The sequence below is a fragment of the Cydia splendana genome, chromosome 11 (genome assembly GCF_910591565.1).
Source record: "Cydia splendana chromosome 11, ilCydSple1.2, whole genome shotgun sequence".
Lineage (NCBI taxonomy): Eukaryota > Metazoa > Arthropoda > Insecta > Lepidoptera > Tortricidae > Cydia > Cydia splendana.
The window spans coordinates 9,087,241-9,109,427 of record NC_085970.1 but is presented as its reverse complement, the minus strand read 5'-3'; the positions used below and the strand labels follow the sequence as shown (position 1 = coordinate 9,109,427).

Below are 22,187 nucleotides of genomic sequence, written 5' to 3'. Positions count from 1 at the left end.
TGCGACCGCTTTCGGAATTCCAGTTTTAAGTTCGTTGGACGGGTTATCGCTAATGTGATAAGAATGCCTCATGTTATCGTAGAAGATACAAGTGTCATACCATTTCTAAATCTGCATAACATGCCTAATTTAGTGTTTTTATTTGCTTGTTTCCTTTCTAATCTTTTTTTCCCATGGTAGGCGGTCAAAGATGATCTTCATGTTTATTTGATGATTTAAATCAAGATTAATCGATTTTTTTTCAGCATTTTACATTAGTGACAGACGAAATAGCACTTTGCACTTCTGAATTAACTCAACAGCTATTAATAGAAATAAAAAAAACTGTTTTTAATAGCGTTTTAAGTCGATGCTGGTACTAAAAATGTAAAAATACGGGAAAATTATCAAAATTCATAATTTTGCTAATAACTCGAAAACCGTGCAACTTTTACTGAGGTCATGTTAGGCTGGTTGTGTTCCTATGGAGTTGACCTACCTCCGGTTTCAGTGTGGCGTGGTACTTCTGGGACACCCTGTAGATTGAAAGTGCCTTTATGTTGTAAATGTCACTAAAGAAACCTTCCATCCTATTTTATGTGTCAAAATAAATGAAGTAATCATAGATTGAAAGTGTCTTTATGTTGTAAATGTCACTAAAGAAACTTTCCATCCAATAAAATTATTTTAACCATTGATGTATATCTCAGGATTGGCCTTACGGGCAATAATATTGTCCACAAAGTTAATTAAATTTCTTATGAATTTATGATGTTGAATTAACACTGACTCTAATATTGCAAATCAAGTAGATAGGTGTGTATGTGTCTATATTTATTCACTACTTATTTTGTGTATAAACCATTGAAGTATAATAACTTTCAAAGAAATCTATAATTTCAAAGTGTGTTCACTGTGTTCTAACAAAGTCAAAAGTTAAGAAATATTTCACCAAGTATTTATATCACATAATGATAATAATAGTGTAATTATTTAATTTTAAGTTTGATTTTTATTTGTATTGCTCTTCAATTTCTACAACCTACATCATGTAAAAGCACTGATATCAAAAAACACAGTCACATATAACCGCTATAAATTAACACACAAAGCATTCACAGAAATATAAGCATGGGTAAACAGGGGTTTTGGGTTTGTAAAAAATAAACACACAAATATTTATTTAATCACACATAGCAAAAGCAGTTCCCAAAATTTGTAAAACTCCTGGCGGACAATATAAAGAAATCTCAACGTATGATGAAATTACTGGAATGAAGTTGAAATTCCTTTCCGTTCACTTTTCATTCGCTTGAGCACGCATTTGACTTTACTTTTAAATAAAACATTAATATCATGATATGAATGTATAACTGATGGTCAGGAATATTACTTATTACTTTATTAAAATAATGTTGCTTTGATCATAGCAAGAATTCTACTATAAGGTTAAATTGATTATGATATTTAGTAAAAATATAGTGAAGTAGGTACTAATTTCTATAAGAATTTACTTGTTTATATTAATCAAGAAATTAATTTATTGGAACTAAACAAATGAAGGTAAATTAAGCAAATTTATCACACAATTATACTCAAATGTATTACTCTTTTCGCTTAAGTGCTCATGAATCTAATATCAAATATAGATCATTAATATGTAGCGGCGAAATAAGCCCTAAGCAAGGCGTATCGGGTTGCAGGCACATGTCTCGATATGCAGCTTCTCGGTCCTCGCATGAACAAAAGCTAGATGAATTCGTAAATAACATGTACTTACAGTGAAACAGACGGGATCTCGCCTCAGATGACACCGGGCAGACGTCGCGCTGGCTTAGTGGGAAGTAGGTAGGTGGCGGCTATAGGCCTACAGGTATCAAAAAATATTTTGTCAAACAAAGATAAAAACTAATTTAATAAGAGAGGGAGGTCTTCACCTTAACTAGCATCATCTAATTTTGACAAGGTTTTCACAAACAGGTTAAATTCTAACTAGAAAGCTTCAAAAAAGTTTGAAAAAGGAACTTGAATAGCCTATGGCGTCTACAGTAATTGGGAAATCGCGATAAATTTTGATATTCGCGTGATACCTTTATTTGATTTGTGTTCTCGAATGAACAATCTAAAAGTTTCTTTATTTAAAATAATTAAAAGAACTTACCCCGCAGCAAAATTATAAACTGCAACTTTCTCGCTGTTGTTTAAGTCGTAGTCAACGTAAAATGGCGGACCCACGCTATAGGGTGGTACGTGCGTGTACGAACTCGATGAGCCGACAATACCAACACAACAAACCAAACCGTTTCCGATATTTGTAATTGTGTCGTAATAAAATAAACCTTAGATCGATGAAAATAAAGCTCATAATGGTTATATTCTTCTAATTTTCTTATAGATGAAGTAAAATATGAAATAATAATTATTACTAGGTTTTATACCTATTCAAGTTTATTAATCATTAAATTAATGAAGACGAATAAAGAAATATATTTTAACATATTAGGGTGAGTTAAATGATTTAAAAGGAATAATAATATCAACGATTGACCAACCAAGCGCCCTGCAGTTTACGTTCTCATAAACCCACGTAATTCTAACTTAAGTACTATTACAACCATTTTACTTAATAACAATACATAATTAATTATTCCACGCTATTTTTTGATAATTTTCTTGAGTATATATCCTTTTTGCGAAAATAAGTACATTATTGTACTCCGTAGTTGTTCCGGTCCTCACTCTGGGGTTGCCGTTCTAAAAACTTTATTCAGTATCGATGATTATGATTATAAATCGAATGAGTCAAACAACATTCGATCTCTTTATTGATCGAATCGATCGTTTATCGATTAATTATATTCGCAGTTCGCCATTAAACTTAAATCAGCTTATGAACTATGTATTAACCTAATCTAGTATCTGAAATGAACATTAAATAACAAACACACTATTATTTATTCAACCGATCCGATCGATGCGATCCTGGTATCTGAAATAAATTTCTTTTATTTCCTGAAAGCTCGAAGAACAACATCGACTATTTTTTGGCCCATATCACGAGTTTTAGGCATAGATTCACACATCTCAGCATCGTTCCACCATGTCGCGAAACGCAATGTCTTTATGGGAAGTTATGTAACTACAGCGGTAGAGTAAAGTAGACATGACATGCGTCGCGATGGAATGAGATAAAGATGTTTGAATCTTACCTTTATCTCCTGGTCTCCTAGTCTATGCCTGGGGTTCCAACATCTATCGCCCTGATAAACTCGTCCTCCTCGCATGAACAAGGCCACGCCTGCGGGGTTCCAGCACACAACCTGAAGTTTTAAGTAATTTATGATAACACCGTTATCACTGAGCATCTCGGGATATCTTTTGGGGTTTCACAGAGCTACTAATACTAGTTGGCATGATAAGAGATATGTTAGGCACATGCGTCTAATAGAGTTTCAGTCGGTAAGTAATGTCGTGGAGACTCTGCGTGGTTACATAGTCAGTTAGTCTGTAATGTCCCGTAGATCACAGACATTGATTAGACATCATGGCATCAACACCGCATGGGTTGCCGAAATAGACATAGGCCTCGTCAGGCACATTCAAGGCATTTCACGCCGAACTGGGCTGCCGTTCCAGAAAGCCTCGTCAGGCACAGTCGAGGCATTTAACACCCACCAATGGGTTGCCGATCAGATAACCTGCATTCACCTCCTCCTCGGTGACTCTAACTAAGTTGTGGACACATCAACTATCAAGTTAAGGGAGTAAACCTTCTAGAAGTAATTCTCATGGAGGATCTTTAGTATCAAGAGTCATGAAACAAGTGGTGAGACAGATTAGCTACGTTATGAGTTATAAGTTACATGTTAGAGAGAGAGAGAGAGAATACTCAGCTTTAGGGAAACCAGCCCATGTGGTTTCCTGCTTCGTAGGATGAACCTTGATAACCTCACGAACACACTTCACTGTTCCTCACGTTACGGCGGCAAAGTCTGACTGTTCATTAGCTACGTGTACGGAAGCAGTGATGACCATAGAGTGTTCCATAGACTAGACCTGGTATACTCACCATAGATACACTACTTCCTGGTAGGGTTGCCAGCGGTGAATATAGATGTTAGACGTCATCGCAGTGCCTGGCACTCGCGACAACTTCCTTACTTTCGGGTGGAACTGTCCTGTTTTTAATATGTGCCCATATGGGATGTCGATGCGACCTTGTTCGCGATCTTCGACTTCGACGTTAGCTATTCCTTTGGTGCGCGGAACGCTGTAGCGTTTCTTTGCTCTGAGGACGGCCCGAGTATGTCAGCGTGTTTGACGCACCTACTGGGCACCCTCTGATGTGTTTTTTTTTTAATTCGTATTTTGTGCTAGTATTAAAGTTATTTTAATATGTTTTATTTATCCATGGTAGGGTTTTGTTCGGGACGGGGGACCCAAAGTGCGGTCCCTGTGGATATAACTACGGAGGATGCCCAAAGGTGGTGCCCAAGTATAAAGTTTACGCAATAAAGAACCCCTGGAATCGCCCAGTTCCAAGCGGCTCCGCCACTGAAGAAAAGCCAATCCAGCCACAGACTTAGTCTGTGCCACTGTTGGATGAATTCTCTCGGCGACTCGGGGCGTGGAAAGTCAAGCCCCAAGTGGCCCAAACAAACCCGCCGTCGTCACCTCCCGAGAACCGCATTAAGCCTACGCAGGCTGAGCCTGCCATAGCTCCACTACCATCCCACCCCCCTCCTAAAAATGTGAATAGACCCAAAGGGCAAAGGCCTGGTGTACAGCAAAATGTTGGAAGTACAATGTCTGTACATCCTCATTTATTCTATATAGTCTGTGGCCTTTCAGATTGCATCATCATAACATAAGCTGTGAAGATTCATTAGGCTTCATCATTAAAAATGTAAAAATACTGTGGGAGAAGATTAAATAAAACTAAATTACAAGAAGATGCTGTTTATTTAAAAAACCAAATAATCAATAGTGGTAGCAGAGCGTGGTTTCAACGTAGTTCGGGAAAAGGTTAAAAGCCGGCAAACTGGCGTCATCGTCAGAAATAAGTTTTAATTCAATAAAAATAAACAATTAGCGGGAGAAGATTTCGCGATATGGAAATTTAGAATATGCAGCATTCTAAGACCTTATGACTGAATATAGGCTATTGAGACAGCGGGTTTCGCGAGCGTGACTGAAAACAAGAGTGCAGAGGCGAAAGCACAGACTATCATTATAAATGGCGTGGCCGACATTCACATTGAATATATACAGGACGAAAAGACGGCGTACAATATGATGCAAAAACTAGAAAAACTATTTATGAAGAAAGGTACACGCAGTAAACTGTTTTTAAGACGCCAACTTAATGACAAAAGAAGGTACATCATTGTCGGAACATTTTAGTTGCTATTTTCCTAGATTTTATGATACGGCCAAGTGACAATCCGTCACAGGTCCAGCGCCGCTTTTATGGAAATTTGAGAAATGCTACATGTAGCTTTTCTCAAATGTGTGTTCAAAAAGATCGAGTGTTATTGTTTGGGCTATAATATACTCCATCATTACATCGTCATAAGGGACTCCGTCGCCGTTACGTTGAGACCTCACCTCCCACACCACGTGTCTGCACTTGAGAAACTACCAAGGCTCCCAGATTTTTTTTCTCATGGAAGTTTACAACGAAAAACGTACGGTGCGTAGCCAAATTACATTCGCTCCGTATCGATTCGATCTCTACGATCGCGAGCGACTGGTCGATAATGTTTACAATAACCTAGCCAAGAGGCAATCTTTTTAGTTAACGCTTTTTCTACGCGCCAAGTTGGTAAAAATTAGTTTTAGTCTGTGGTTCTCGTTCAAAACCGTGAAGAAACGTCAGCTGTCAGCTGTCAAGAGTGTCAAGTGAACAGCGAATCTAATTTTGGAGAAAATAATTGTTTTATCGGTAAGTAAATGAAATATTTTGGTTTTTGTTTAACTTAGTTAATCACAATTTCGTGATAAAATAACTGTAATATTTGAACAGTGCGCCGTTAATTGCATATAATTTTGACCTAAAGTTTAACAATTTCAGACAGCCGTCGTCCGTGCCAGTGAAGGCGGCGGCGCAGCGGGCTGCGCGGGCTCTTCTTCCACGCTGAGAAGTCCTCACCAACTTGGCACGCACAGTCAGAGCAGCCGCTGCAATCACGCCTTCATGGCAGTTACCAGTGCTAAGGACGTGCACTGATGGGTTACTTGACCAGAAGAGACAATACTTTAAGCGTTAGTAATGATTCAAACCGTGAAGTGAAAGTGTGGACAGGTTTACCCGAATCAGTTTAACCTCAGTGAACTCATAGACTTCAAACATTTTCTAAATTAAAAAAGTCAAGCGGACATTGAATACATACATGTTATGCATTAGATAAAAGCTGCCTGTGAAACCAAAACTAATAAATCATATTGTTACTTAATATTATTTTTTAATTACCTACTGTCTTTGCTTTTTGTTTACTCAGTAATAGAAGTACCTACCTAAGTGAGTGGAGGTTAAAAATGAATTAAACACATCTTTATTATTTAGTCAATGGAAATTTGGGAAGGTAATCTCACCCACTACGAGCCCCAATGCAGAAGAGTTCGTCAAGTCATAGATTAAATATTAAGTATATGAATCTTATATCAACTCGTTTTATTTCTAGAAAGGCATTAGCAGCAAACGATTTCTACAATATTATACTCCATAAATACAACGTTGCTTTTACACTATTGCACAATAAATACAATGTAAGAAAAAAAATCCTAGGTATATTCTTTCATGTATGGTTTCACAAAACAGTTCGGCAGGTTCTTAATTGATGCAAGATAGTTTGTACATGCCTAGCGTTAAGCCTATTTAATGTTATTGCTCAAATAAATAAAAATTATTCAAATAAATTTGGAACCCATTGTCATTTAATATGTCAAAGGGTACATATATAAGTACATACTCCAAGTATTTTTTCATTATTATAAGTAATTTAAGCCCTCTCGCGCATGAGAGGAGGCCTGTGCCCAGCAGTGGGACGTATATAGGCTGAAATGATGATGAATGATGATAAGTAATTTAGAGCAACATGGGCCGCGGAAAACCAGTCACAGAAGAAGTCAGGAAAATTATAATTTCCAGTAGTGAGAGTGGTAAATCTACCAACCAAATCGCCAGAGATTTATTACTGCCAAGATCTACTGTCCAGTCAATCATCCAGCATCGCAAGAAACACGGCACAATTTCGTGTTTGAAGAAGTCTGGTCGACCGCGTATGACGAGTGCAGCTGAAAACCGAGTTTTAAAGAAAATTATCAAACAAAACCGCCGTGCTCGTGCGGGGGAACTTACCGTAAAATGGCGTGATATGATCCAGAAAGACGTTTCAGTGGATACCTGCAAAACGGTTCTCAAAAGAATGGGATATGGTTTTTACACGGCCAAGGCATAACCTTTACTAACGGAGTTACAGAAAAAGAAGAGGCTGAAATTCGCTCGCGAGCACTCAAACTGGACTACTGAGCAGTGGCGTCAAATAATATGGAGTGATGAATCAAAATTCGAAGTAACTGTCGGCGACGAACGAAAAAAAATCGTTCGAAATAAAGACGAAGCATTCATCAAGGACTGCATTAAGAGAAAAGTGAAGTTTCCTGGGTCTGTGATGATATGGAGTTGCATGTCGGCACAAGGGGTAGGCCGCCTGCATTTTGTAGAAGGGACTGTTAATGCAGTGAAATACCAGGATATTTTGAAAACCAGTTTAATTCCATCTATTCCAAGCTTGAAATATGAAAATGTCTACACTTTTCAACAAGACGGGATCTTGCCATACTGCGAAGACCACGAAGACTTGGCTCGAATCTAAAGGAATCCCCACTATGGAGTGGCCGTCGAATAGTCCAGATTTGTCACCCATTGAAACATTGTGGTGGAAAATGAAAAAAAAATTACGCAAGTTTCCATCGAGGTCAAAAAAGGATTTAAAAGAGAAAATCGTCGCTGTCTGGGAGTCTATAACCCCCAGAAGAGTGCGAAGAGTTGGTAGCGACGATGCCATTGAGGAACAAGGCTGTTCTTAAGAGGTAAGGCGAGACAACTAAGTGGTAGGCGAACTATTTTGCGTACTCAAGATCGATAGCCGAACTATTATGCGTTGTAGTTGATAGAAGAATTGTATTTTTTTATTACAATACATGAATATTTTTTTGTTGTATTATATAGGAAATAAAGTTGATTAATTTTACAACACTTTTTTTATTTCTTGCTCCTATGCTACTAAAATTACTTACTAGATTTGACTTTGAAAAAAAGTTACTTTCAATTTTAAATAGTAGCCGAACTCTTCTGCATTGGGGCTCGTAAGCTACTGGCTGTTCATATTCGTATGCTCCTGTCAAAAATTTATCATTTATATATCAATCATAATTAATGCATTTTTAAGTTGAATATAGGTAAGTACATGGGAGCAGATCTGCTCCTAAAGTCAATTTTTTTATTCGGTAGACCAAAATGACATTTCTTAGTATGAAAAGTTATTTAATGTTCATACTACTATGAAATGTCATTTTTGTCTACCGAATAAAAAAATAGACTTTAAGCAAATAAGCATACCACCATAACCACTCCAATAAATGAAACAATGATTGGGTCAAAAAGTAAATTTATTTTACTGAAAATCTATTAATGAAAGATGCAGCAGGTAGTTTTTGCCGGCAATATGAAATCAGTAGCCAAGCTTTTCTTGTTTGTACATACGAGTATGTACAGTGTTTTAAAATAGTAAAACAACACTCGATATGTTTTTGTGGTTTTACATGTGTCATAGTTTCTTCCCTTTACCCTGGCTTTGGAGCACCATAAAGTATTGGTTCATATGCCAAGGCTGCAATGAATATCCAAGTCACCTGAAACAAAATGAATGCTTAGTTTTTCAACAAACTCGGTAACATTTGATTATAATACTTATTCTATACCAGTCATTCTTAAGAAATTAATAAAATGATATTATAGATATGTTTACAAAAAAGAACTAAATGTTTTTGTGTATATACATGTTAAGATTATTTTTTTATAGTGTGTAGGTACATACCTGCCTGCCAAAAGAAGTGATCATATATATAAAATTAAAAAACCAGAACGGGATAAAAAACGAGCGAAGAAGCGAGATGGCGCCTTACAAATTTCTAAAAAAGTTTTTGACACGCATCTCGAATACGACGCACGTATGATAAGAAAAAACTGTTTAAATCTATTATCTAAATATGAGAACTAGAGCATAAAAACTATCGCTTGCGATGCGTATTTAATTTACAATAAGCAAAAGAAAATTTCATAACAATCTTCATTTTACGATGATCGGCCATTTTCGGCAACTCTCGGTTAGTTTCGTTTCGTGACATGACAAACATAAACATACCCAATGTTTATGTTTGTCATGTTGGTATACAGTTATTACGGCGTTTTATTACACGACCTCAACACCTCAACCTTAGTCTATAACCATACGAGTGACTTATGCCATAAATGACTTATCAATCAAATTAGTATTATCGTATGATTATCGTGTTAATAATTTGTATTTTATTGTTTTAAATTTCTTTTTGAGTTATATTATTCAGATTGACTTTCACGGCTTCGGCAAACATTGCCATTCGTCCGGGGAACGGGCTGCCGAGATGGGCCAAAAATACAAAGTTGATAGCAAGTTAATATGAAGCCCATCAGTTCAAGGGATGGTGCCCGTAATAATGTGTGTATGATAATTATACTTTCATGACTTTAGAGATATAATATAACCAATTCGGGTACTGTTTTCTCGCGTAATACGATACGACTCAACCAGGTAGGATTTTTTCTTCTTGCTGAACAATCACCAACAGATATATCGGAGCGGCCGAAGTATTCACAAATATCTAAACAATGTAAATTATAATGTAGTTAAAGTGCATGTTCAGATATTTTTGAGCGACCTTGGTGGCTCCGATATATATCTAATGGCGACTACACATTAATGAAGCAAATGTACAGTCAGCAACGGCTAAAGTAGCCGAATATATCGTAATATAACTTTGTTGCCATAGAAATAAGGATGTGTTCCGTTATAGTGGTGATATATTTGGGCATTGGAGAGACCAAAGCGGCTAAGCTTCAGTGGCTCGGATACGAGAGAATCGGAGAGGATCGTGCCGTGAAGAGAGCGTACTTGGACGTCCTATAGAGGTATCGGTGGAACGACGGAATGCTCAAGATCTGCTCAACCTCGGCCATGGCGACTGGCGAGATCTATCGCAAGACCGGGAAACATGGCGTTATCTGGTGTCGGAGGCCAGGACTCATTTTGGGTCGTTGCGTCACCGTAGCCGTCGTAAGTAATGTCAATATCCAGACAGGGAAAAGGGGATTACTTACGTTTGTATGAAAATGCGATTTATAGGCGGTGGTCGTACATTCGTCTTAAGGCGGAAATTAATCTAATGAACGTTTTTGCAATTGGGCTTATAAAAATAAATAATAATTTTATGTTGAAACAAGTTTTAAATAAATACCTACGTAGATGACAAAAATACAATCTTGCCTTTTATCAAATCACATAATTTTTTGAGAAATTTGCGAATTAAGTTATCCAAATATCGGTAACAAATAAGAAGTCCCTAAGAGACGTGCGCGCCGACCTAAAATTTTAGGTCGGCGCGGCGCGGCGGCGCCGGCGTGTGGCTATTTTTTTCATGTAGGCATTACCTACTAAAAACTACAATTATTGACCGGATTTTTATTGCAAAAGTGAGCAAGGCTTTCCAGCATAACAAGCACGCTATGCCAGCGTGGTTCTTGGACCGGCAAATACCTACTGAGCAAGCTGGTTTCGTACCTGGGCGGGGGTCACGGAAGCAGATCTTTAACGTGCGCCAGATCATCGAGAGATGCTGTGAATGGAACAAACCGCTAGTCTTATGCTTCATAGACTATGTCAAAGCATTTGACTGTGTCATATGAGGAAACATGCTGAACGTGCTCCCTGAGATGGGTGTCCCCGCTCATCTGGCACATCTCATAGAAAATCTATACGCCGAAAGTACTGCCTGAGCCCGCATCGAGAATACGCTGTCAGGTCAGTTCAAGCCGGAAAGAGGAGTGAGGCAGGGCTGTATATTGTCGCCTAAGCTGTTCAATATTTACGGCGAATACATTGTACCCAAGGCCACCGAGAACTGGGACGGCGGCATAGCGATTGGCGGGAAGACGATATGCAACCTGCGCTATGCTGACGACACAACACTCTTGGCTTCCCATGAGGAGGAGATGAGTCGACTGTTCAGACGAATAGAAGCCGAAAGCATCAAATTAGCACTTTACGCCAACCATGCAAAGACCAAGCTGCTGTTCGTGTATCGCAAAAAACCTCCTCCACGAAGCTTAGAACTAAAGGATCTCGATTGTGTTAGCGCCTTCACCTACCTCGGCTCACTTATATCTATGGTAGCTGTGACGGAGAAATTATCCGGAGGATTCAAATAGCGAAGGTAGCTATGGCTCGGCTTGATACGATTTGGAAGGATAAGAGCACATTAAGACGGACGAAGGTTAGAGGCGTTCTCTGATTTTCCCAATATTTATGTGTGGTTCGGAGACATGGATTAACCGAGCCATTCTGACCAAGAGTATTAACGCGTTTAAGATGTCGTGTTGGCGCCGGTTTCTACGAATACCGTGGAAGGCAATGCGATATGCCAGGACCAAATGCTTTCATACTTCGGACACCTCTCACGTAGTGATGGGTAGGACATCAATTTAAAATGAGTTTGTATGAGTACCTCATTTTCTAAAATGAGGTGTTACAATGTCTTACTTCAAATGAGGTGAGGTACTAGTATATATTCAGCGTCGACTATTCCATTAACTCCAACGGCGACAAAAATATTTAATGTATATACATATTTATGTATTCATCACTTCCTTTATAAATAAATAAGTAGTAATATTTAATTGGACTGCAATTCTGGAGGTTAAGAATAGAACTTTTAGGAGAAAGATAATTTTAGAATCAAACTAAGAACATAAAGTACCTAACTTAATTTGCTGCTTTTATGAAACTTGTTCTAATGTAGCTCTTTTTTATTGTTAGATTGTTTAGACCTCCTCCTTGCTACTTGATATAATTTTAAGTATAATAATCACTAGCGACCCGCCTTCGCTTCCCGGCTTCGCACGGGTTAGCAAATTATACACCTAAACCTTCCTCAAGAATCACTCTTTTGATAGGTGAAAACCACATGAAAATCCGTCCAGTAGTTTTTAAGTCTATCGCGAACATACAAACAAACCCACAAACAGACAGACGCGGCGGGGGACTTTGTTTTATAATATGTAGTGATATATTTCATAAGTACCTATTAACCATAAAACTACCACATTTTTAACAAACTAAGGAGAACAAATTCAATATTTTCACTAGTCATTATTATATAGAAGTGACTAACTTCACCACCTCAGATAATTTAACAGTAATATCATCAATATGATAATAAACAAAGCACCATTCGCGCCTGCCGCACCGGCTACATTTACACTTAATTTTTTCATGCAAAAGGCACCAAGGAAGATCCGCGGGTATATTTACTGGCAAAAACTATGTCCATATTTTGTTATGATTATAAGAATTATCACTAGGTATTAGGTATTAGAGAACTAAAATGAACTAGGTAGTGAACGAAGTACGAACAAAATAAATATAAATATGTCATAATCATAACTTGACAGTTCGAAGTCGTTTACAAAGAATGTTAATAAAAAGTATTGCAAATTCAAATCGGTATAATTTAAATCTACATTTTTATTTTACCTATGAAAATTATACTTACTTTTTATTTAATAAACTTGAAACTTATTGAAATTATCATAAATTGTGTACGCTACCGTATTATATTTCAATAATATTTTAGTTACTTAAGGGATTTCTGTTTCTAAGCAAGCTTCGTAAATGCCCGCCTGGTATACAGAGGGCGTACCGCGAACCAAGTTCGTCATGTTGCCTCCCTGTCACACTTACGTACGAATTTACAAGTGCGACAGAGAAGCAACACGTCGAAATTCGTTTTGAGACTGATTTCTCGCGCCATTTTGACACGTAAGTTAGGATCAAAAAGGCGTAAGATGTATGAAAGTTTGCAGCGCTTACGCTTGTTGTCTTTCGTGTTTAATTTTTAACGTATTTTCGTTGTTGACGCGAGGCAATATTGAAGTACGGCGCGTGTCTGTCTCACTCCCTCTTTGGGTATTTCTAATTCATTGTTTCATTTTGAAAGGATTTTTGAGGTGTTCATGTCACAGAGAGGCGGTGAGCGGTACAAACTCTATGCTTTTCTCGGTGGACCTTTTGTCGTTGCAATAAGGTTTGTAGTTCGGCAGTTGACAGTGTGGACCATTACGTCCATTACTCGTTTCTTCATTTGAGTTTTGAGTGTCGGCGAGCGGGCGAGCACCTCGAGCGCCTCGCGCGATCCAGGGACTCTCTTGCGAGGTTATGAGGAGCGTATGAGTTTTGAAGGTCGCGAGTGAAATTGAAAGGATAAGAGTTTTTTTAAATTTGAAGTGTGTGAATGATTTGTGTGGCAAGAGGTGTTTGTGATGCGCGCGAGTAAATGAGTAAAATGAATAGAGGAGTGATGTAAGACATTTTTGCGGTATGAAGTACTGCGACAAATTAACAAAATGAGTGGTACAAATGAGGTGCCTCACGAGTGAGCGACTCAACACTACTCTCACGTCGCTCTCCGGATAGCCTGGAAAGAGTAATAATGACGGGCAAAGTTGAAGGCGCGAGACCTCAGGCTCCTCCCCCTACTAGACGGTGTTCTCAAATCACGGCACCTATGCAATTAAAACTGCACGAGGCCATGCGCTTGGCGGGGAAGAGAACCCTATGGAGGAACCTGGTCTTCAACAGAAGGACATGATGTCACTATCCTCAGTATTGAGGGACCGACTGAAGAAGAAGATGCCAGCGTGTTGGAGAAGATGTTTTAATGGTAGGGACATGTTTTACTCTACCGAACTCGTCATTGTTAGAGCTTAGATCGCTTGGTTCTGATGCTAGATTTGATTCTACCTCTTCCTCATCAATAACCGGGTCGCGCCGCGCCGCGCCGAGTGGACGAGCCGGCGGCGGCGGCGCGAATGAATGGCGGCGCGGCGTGCCGGCGCCGGCGCGGCGCGCACGTCTAGTCCCTATCACAGTTATAAACCCTGGCAGGGGTCAATACATAATAATATCGGTATTTAACTAAACATAAGACAAACTATTTCATTTACGCGAGCGGAGCTGCGGGCCCGTCTAGTATACAATATGTTTCATAATATGAAAAAAGTTTCCTTAATATGGTGGATAATTGATATGTATGACAAGTTGACAACAGCCGGTCTGGCCTAGTGGGTATTGACTAGTGACCCTGCCGGTTAAGCTGATATTAATCCTGAGTTTGAATCTCCGGTAAGGAAATTTGTTTGTGTAATGAGCACAGATATTTTGTACCTGAGTCATGGGTGTTGTCTATGTATTTAAGTATAGTTTGTCAAAGTACTGTCTCATTTCAAACAAAGACAGAGAGAATCATACTAGCTTTGTCATATACTTAAGTACTAGCACCCAAAAGATAAGTATGAGTATAGTTTTCCTGGTTCTTACTGACTGACAAATTGGTATCTATATATAGTTATATAAGTACCCACAACACAAGTCTTCTTGAGCTTACTGTACAGTCCGACAAGAAATTGTAGAAATTAAAAAGTGGCAACACTGTACCACTGTAGTCTCGCCCCTTTCAAATCAATTTAAGAAAATGGGATGACACTACAATATTGCTAGTCGGTAGTGACCTTGCCTATGAAGGTGATGGTTCTGCATCCCGGGAAGGGCATTTATTTGTGTGAAGAACATTTGTTCCCGAGTCTTTATATCTATATTTGTAAAGCCTTTACCTATATACCTTTGCCTTTACACATTCAATTCATTTTCCTATTGAAAAACAAGTGCTTGCCAGTGTGCATATGGGGACCAAATTTAATCTACACCGTTCATCTGTTTATATTTGAAGACATAACAGGAACACATAAGAAGTTATTTTAGCATCAATAATATATTTTATATACTTATTAAGGACTGTATCGTTTATTATGGGTACAACTTTACTTAGCCGTTTTTTCTGGTATTATATTTTTATTAAAAAATTACACATATAGTTTAATTAGTGCTTTAATAATAAGTAACATTTCGTCCTGGGAGATCACGTAAAGCATATGGTTTGGACAATATTTACCTAATCCTCCCGAGTAACTACAACGATTTTGGACAAATGCTACAAGAAAATTTGCGGTTTGCGAACAAGACGAGATATTACACAAAAAAAATGGTACTATGTAAACAGCAATTACATATGATTCGTAATGCGAAACATCTGGGCAAAGTCTAATCATTTCATGTAGTTGTAAAAAAAGTTTTGTATGTGGCCTTTTAGAGAATATGGCATGTTACTTACGACAACCCCGACTTTGGTATACAATATAACCATCGTGGAGCGTTTCTATCGACCTGTTCTAGCCATGGTTCAACGCCATGAATGTCCGTTAGGCTTTGGATTTCGGTAGATTCTTTTTAGCTGTTTACCTCATTTTGCTTGCGTCAGAAATTGACGGGAATCCAAAATGTTGCATAAAAAGTCGTTTTCATGTAAAGATAAAAATTCACCACATTTATTCTGTGGATGTTCAGTTGAGCAATCATGAAAAGGACACTTAGATGGCATATTTTGGCAGCATATTAACCTTTTGTTTCTTTAAATCGTACCAAGGAATCGGTGAAATAGTCTCAAATTAAGCTCGATAGGCTTGTCCAAATTAGGGCAGATGCCCCATTTCTGTCCACTTTAAGACAGTTCGCCTACGCAGAAGTCCGTCATTTTGTGGCAATAAGCAACTATGACTCTCTTTATGCACTAAGTCATTGAAAATATAATACTATAGTCATATAAATCTCCACTGTTAAGATTCTGACATTTCGTATATATATTTTTTAATCAAATACCAAAAAAGAGCTCGGGAGCCACTTTTGGCCACTTTTTACCCATTTGTGGCCACACGTTTGGCCACATCAAAATAATTAAAAAAACGTCAGTTGAAATCAAACAATTGTCACATTTATTTGCAAGTTGCAAATATAAAAATGTGTAACTTTAACATTAAATTAACTATCAAAATCAACTATACTCTACCATGATATATAATTTGTCTTAGGCTTGTTAATATCTTAATTAATCTTAGGTAATAATTATTTGTGAGATCTTCTTGTAGGTACCCATTAACAAACTTAGGTAGAAAACTCCCAATACTTTTCAATTTCTGGAACACGATATACATCTCTCTTCGAAACTTTTTTTGGTGTAGCGATTTTCTGTTTGATGTCATCGTAAGGATAGAAATTTAAATCAACTCTGTCTGGCCATTTCCAATTCTTTGCAGTTTTTTGCATGGACTTTATTTGTACCTCTTCTTCAATTAAGAACTCTATCTGCCCTACAAAATATTCTCCTTCATAAACAAATATTACAAAGTCCCCAATTTTATAGATATTTTTATTTTCTTGATCATCGCAGTCATTGCTTACGTCTTCACCTATAGAGTCATCTGTATCATGGACAGAAAAATTGTCACATTTTTCGCTAGATTCTTCTGAATCAGATCTATATATAATTTTTTTCTTTACACTAATCTTAGAATGTTTAGCTATTGTTTTCAATTTCTTGGCTTTAGACTCGACACAAGGCCCTTTCTTTAACGATTTTGCTCTTTTGTTATCGATTTTTGGATTTTGCTCTTTATTTTTCTTTTCTTTTTCAGTTGATTGCATAATCTCCATCCATTTGTCGGAAGTAAGTACCGCAGGAATATATTTTGCTTTTTTTGTGCTCTTAGGGATTATTTTCTCAGGCCATAAGACGCAATCCCTGACAAGGTTACTTACTATTTTATCTTTGGTAGACTCTTTGGTGGAACCGGCCTGTTCCGTACAGTTGGGGGTTGCAACACTTTCAACAACATTGGAGGTAGCATCGGGAGATGCTGAGGCTGTATTGGAATTATCCTTGTTTGGCGTATGCATTTGTCGAGCGAAGCCATCTTTTTCATCGGTTTCAAGAAAGGACTTCATGACTAGTTGACGACTCATTGACATTATTGTAATTTTTTGGCGTATCCATTTGTCGCGTGACATCATTTATGTTTAAGGCAGTAAAAGCTGAGGCAGATGGGTGGGCGGGATTAAGGGATAGCTCTGTGTCGGAATTGTTTTTGTCGCGATTATAAGAAACGACGCCTACCTAGGCCTGGATTTTCTATGCCATTGGACTGAACTGCGTAGTTGGTTGATGGATCTTTTGCTGAGGTTTCTTTGTTAGGGGTATGCATCTCGTTAGCAATATCATTTATGCCGCAAATGTCAAAAAGAGGGGAATCATCGATGTCTTTAGATACAGCTGCAACTGCATGGTTAGTAGTATCATTTTTGAAAGCCAGCAAAGTATCATATTTATTTATTTATTTATTTTAATCTTTATTGCACAATACATGAAGGTACAAATGGCGGACTTAATGCCTTAAGGCATTCTCTACCAGTCAACCAATGGGTCAAACCAGAAAGATTAAGTAGGTGCATCATAACGCATTATTGCCTCCTTTTTGCCTTCCCAGTCAGTGCCCGATTCACACGTTAAGTAAAAGTCCTTTAGCAAGCTAGGGTCTATTTTACTTTCAAGGTATAAGATAGCTTGACTCAGAAATGACAGACTTCGGTACAGCGTCATATTTAACGTTTGTGTTGCCGGTTGATTGAACAACTCTCTTGTAATTCACAAAGTCAGGACCAAATGGATACAGCCCACAGGTACTAAATCCCGCTCTAACATTGTTTGCAAAAGCTTCATTATTGACTAGTAAACTGTGAAGAGCTGTAGGAAGGCTAAATTTGGTGATATCTTTTCCATCATTTTCAATTCGTCATTTCTTCACAAGTTTACGCCAGTTTTGTTTTAAGGGAAAAAAAAACCGCAACATCCAGCGGCTGCATCATATGTGTTATGTGTTGTATTTGGGACGAGTACCACGACGATGATTCCATTTTCACGACATAATGTACTCAGATGCATTGTAAGATGTGACTTATGCCCATCTAAAAACAAGATGACAGGTAAGGCTATTTCTTTCTCTTTGAGGTAAGGAATAAATACATTTCCAATGTATTCATAGAATGCCTCTCCTGTCATCCAACCCTTGTCGGTTTTGCCCAGTCCCCATCCATCTGGTGCATTTTGTACGACTTCACTGCTCATCCGTTTGTATTTATAAACTGTCAGTGGAGGTGCATACTCGCCAACTGCATTGACTGTAAACAGAGTTGTGATATTTTCTTTGTCACTGTTATTTGACGTGTCATAGACATGTTTTCCTTTCTCAGCTAGCACTAAGGTGCAAGAAAAAAAGAAGTTTCATCGCAGTTCCACTCGCGTCGGATCTTCTAAAATTTTCAGGTTTTCTGAACCGAACAGTGTAGAAACTTCTTGGTACCAGTTTCTAATTTTTTCTTCAGTAATCAACGCTCGAGCTTTATTTATATACTCGGCGTGTTTTTGACTCAAATCAGGGTGTCTAGTCATGAATCCCTCAAACCATGACCTGGAAGGCCTATTATTTATAAAAGGTGTTTTTAAATTTCCTTTTTCCACAATTTTTTTCACAGAGTCGAATAGTCCTTCTTTATCGATTGGAAACCCAAGACGAGCACACTCTTTGATCCATGCAACGAGATCAGTTTCAATTTGCTCGCCAAGAACTGCTTGAGGTCCTACATGTCCAGAAGTTTCAGGTGCATGTCCAGAAAGCTTATGTCTCAAGGTTGTTCGAGTACTTTATAGTTTTTGCTGGTAGTAGCAACCTTCATGCCATTTCTAATTGCTTCTAACGCCAAGCCGACTTTGTGGGGCGAGTACTGAAATATTTTTTTTTACTTCTTTCTTCCTGCTTGACATCTTCTCACTCATTTTTCTAGTCTCTGTGTGGAAAACAATAATTTTGTATCATTGAATGTTGGATAGATACCTAAGTGGCCAGAACTAGGTCAGTACATACTGGCCACAACTGGAACACATGTTCCAGTTGTGGCCATGAACATGGCCACAAAGGGAGAAATCACGAATACAAGTCGCCGAATACAAGTGGCCACTAGGCATAACGTAATTTCTACTAAGCACATCAAGAAAATAACCTAACATAGCCTTAAATAATACTTTTGACATATACATTAAATAAAAAACTCGTAGAAATATAGAAGGATTCAAAAAATAATGACAGATTACTCACCTTCCAATCTTATTGTTTTAATTAAGGAAATACCAAATTTCACCTGACCCGACACAACATGGCTCCTGTCAACTGAATGACAACTAACACATGACATGACAGATGACAGCGTCATCTGTGTTGCTATAGTTTACTCGTGTATCAACTGTAGACCATAGACTTGTCAAGTTGTCTATACCTTAGTAAACTCAACTCAAGTTGAAAATGGCCAAAACCGGCCCAGTGGCCAGAACTGGGGCATCTGCCTATATTTGCTAGACGGTATTAAAATCATCATAAAGTCCCTAAAATAAAATAAATGTAAAACCTTCTTATATCAGATATGGCTTAAAAATACCCCCAGATTATACCTTAAGAACATAGTAATACAAAATAATACACACGTCAACAGTTAGACCAGGTTTTATCTGTACCTAGTGTCACGATTGATGTAAAACTTCAATGATTAATTAAGATTAATATTATAAATTAAAATGAGCAATCACGGAGCCATAAGTTGTGGAGGCTTGACAAGAAGTGTCGTCACAGATAGAGTGACGTACATAGATAACACAAATATCATAGAGGTCCAATGTGCGGTGTAGCGCGGTGTATACACGATATTCAACAGAATGTTCAAATGTCTTCACAAATGGCTACTGCAGCTGCTTGAGGGGAGTCCTCACCAGGCTGGATGGTGCAAGGAATTCTTGGCAGTGAAAGAAATCTGTGGTGGGAGATGACTGCAGGTAGTATGTTAAAAGTTGCCAAGTTGGATGCTGCATGAACCACTATGAGAGAAGTTAAGTATTCTCAACACAAGTTCTTTGTTTCACCAAGTTAAAGTATTTGCCTGTTTCATGCAAGCAAATCATAATAATACTATATCCCATTTTATTAAAAATTTGACAAGGTCATAGAATAATGGTAATAATATAATGGCATTATTTCACCCAATAACCTAGTTCATTTTAGATTCCATCAACTCTCAATAGTCCTTACACCCTGGCGGGTGCTGCCTCTGCGTGCGTCCCATGACACGGGCAAGGGCAGCCTCCGCTCGGTGTACCCCTTACATTTCATTAAAGTGTCAAAAGGGCCTCTACGTGTTGGCTTCGGCTCCGCGCACGCCTCCCAAAGGTCCGGAACACCATTGTTCCGTGATGGGAAAGACATACATAATGGCATTACATAATATGTGTTATAAAAGATAAAATATAATAAATTATTGGTGTATTGTCATGAAGGTGGTAAACCTTAGGTATATCGTTATGGGAAGAAATAACATTGAAAGATGGCTTACTAAAGCTCACACAGTATTGGTATACCTACACCAGGTAATAAATTGTCCACATGTTTTATTCACATTACTAAACTTAGTCTAACAAAACTCTTTTATATGACACAGTTATTGCCCTGAGTTATGGTTGCAGAATGTACTTCCTGAGCCGCGGTGCGAGTCTGTGCGCCTGCATGACGGTGCGGGTCTGCCTGCCTGAGCGGCGGTGCGAGTCTGCGCGCCGACCGATGGTGCGAGTCTGCACACCTGAGCGGCGGTGCGAGACTGAGGCAGCCGTGTGATAACGGGACTAAGTCCCATCTATATGCTCAAAGAGCCACCGATACAAATGTACACCGATACAAACCTATATAACAAAAAAAAAAATAACAAAAAAAATGCAAATATATAAATACACAAAAAAAAGGGAGGCTTAGCAAGCCTATGAGACGTATCAGCTTGGCGAGCCATGATACGAATGCTTAGCGAGCCTGTGAGACGTATCAGCTTAACGAGCCCATGATACGAATGCTTAGCGAGCCTGTGAGACGTATCAGCTTAACGAGCCCATGATACGAATGCTTAGCGAGCCTGTGAGACGTATCAGCTTAACGAGCCCATGATACGAATGCTTAGCGAGCCTGTGAGACGTATCAGCTTAACGAGCCCATGATACGAATGCTTAGCGAGCCTGTGAGACGTATCAGCTTAACGAGCCCATGATACGAATGCTTAGCGAGCCTATGAGACGTGTCAGCTTAGCGAGCCATGATACGAATGCTTAGCGAGCCTGTGAGACGTATCAGCTTAGCCAGCCCATGATACGAATGCTTAAAGAGCCTATGTTACCAAAATTCTTAAAGAGCCTATGTTACAAACATTCTTAAAGAGCCTATGTTACAAAAATTCTTAAAGACCCTGTGTTACAAATATGCTTAAATAGTCCATAAAACGTATCAACTATCAGCTTAAAGAGCTTGTGATACAAATGCTTAAAGAGCTAATATTACGAATCTGCTTAAAAAGCCCATGTAATAAATTTTCTTAGAGGTCATGTTACAAATCTGTTAAAGAGCTATATAATACAATTAGCTTAAAGAGCCCATAAATTAAAGTTACTTATAGAGAGCCTATGATTTAAAATTACTCAAAGGGCTGAACAAATAAATAAAAGTCCAGTTGAGGTGTGTGTGCTAAGAGCTGACAGTTTATATACGACATCTGCGTCATGTTTTCCTCCAGTAACTGTTATTCACTTTGAGAGGTGACAATTTATTACTAGACGTTTGCTTTAAGAGCTGACAGTTGTCTACAATGTAGACTCTACATGATGTTTGCTTTAAGAGCTAATATTTGTTTACATTGTTTTAATTCAGGAGTTAATATTTGGTGTTAGCTTTAAAAGCTGACAATTATTATAGGATGGTTGCTTTAAGAGCTTATAACTGTCTACAAGATTAAAAACGGTTGACAGTATACAGTTTTCATTTAGAAGTTGATATTTGCTTTAAGAGCTGAGAGTTGGCTACAAAATAT

At 38.2% G+C, this 22,187-nt stretch overlaps 1 long non-coding RNA gene across 1 annotated transcript; it reads right to left on the bottom strand.

Moving 5' to 3' along the window:
• Nucleotides 1–7,051: 7,051 nt before the first annotated feature.
• LOC134794778 (uncharacterized) lies at nt 7,052–8,354 on the bottom strand. The gene is made up of 2 exons (XR_010144722.1): nt 7,809–8,354; nt 7,052–7,506 (listed from the first exon to the last, which is right to left on the bottom strand). It is a non-coding gene; the product is annotated as an uncharacterized LOC134794778 (long non-coding RNA).
• Nucleotides 8,355–22,187: the final 13,833 nt, after the last annotated feature.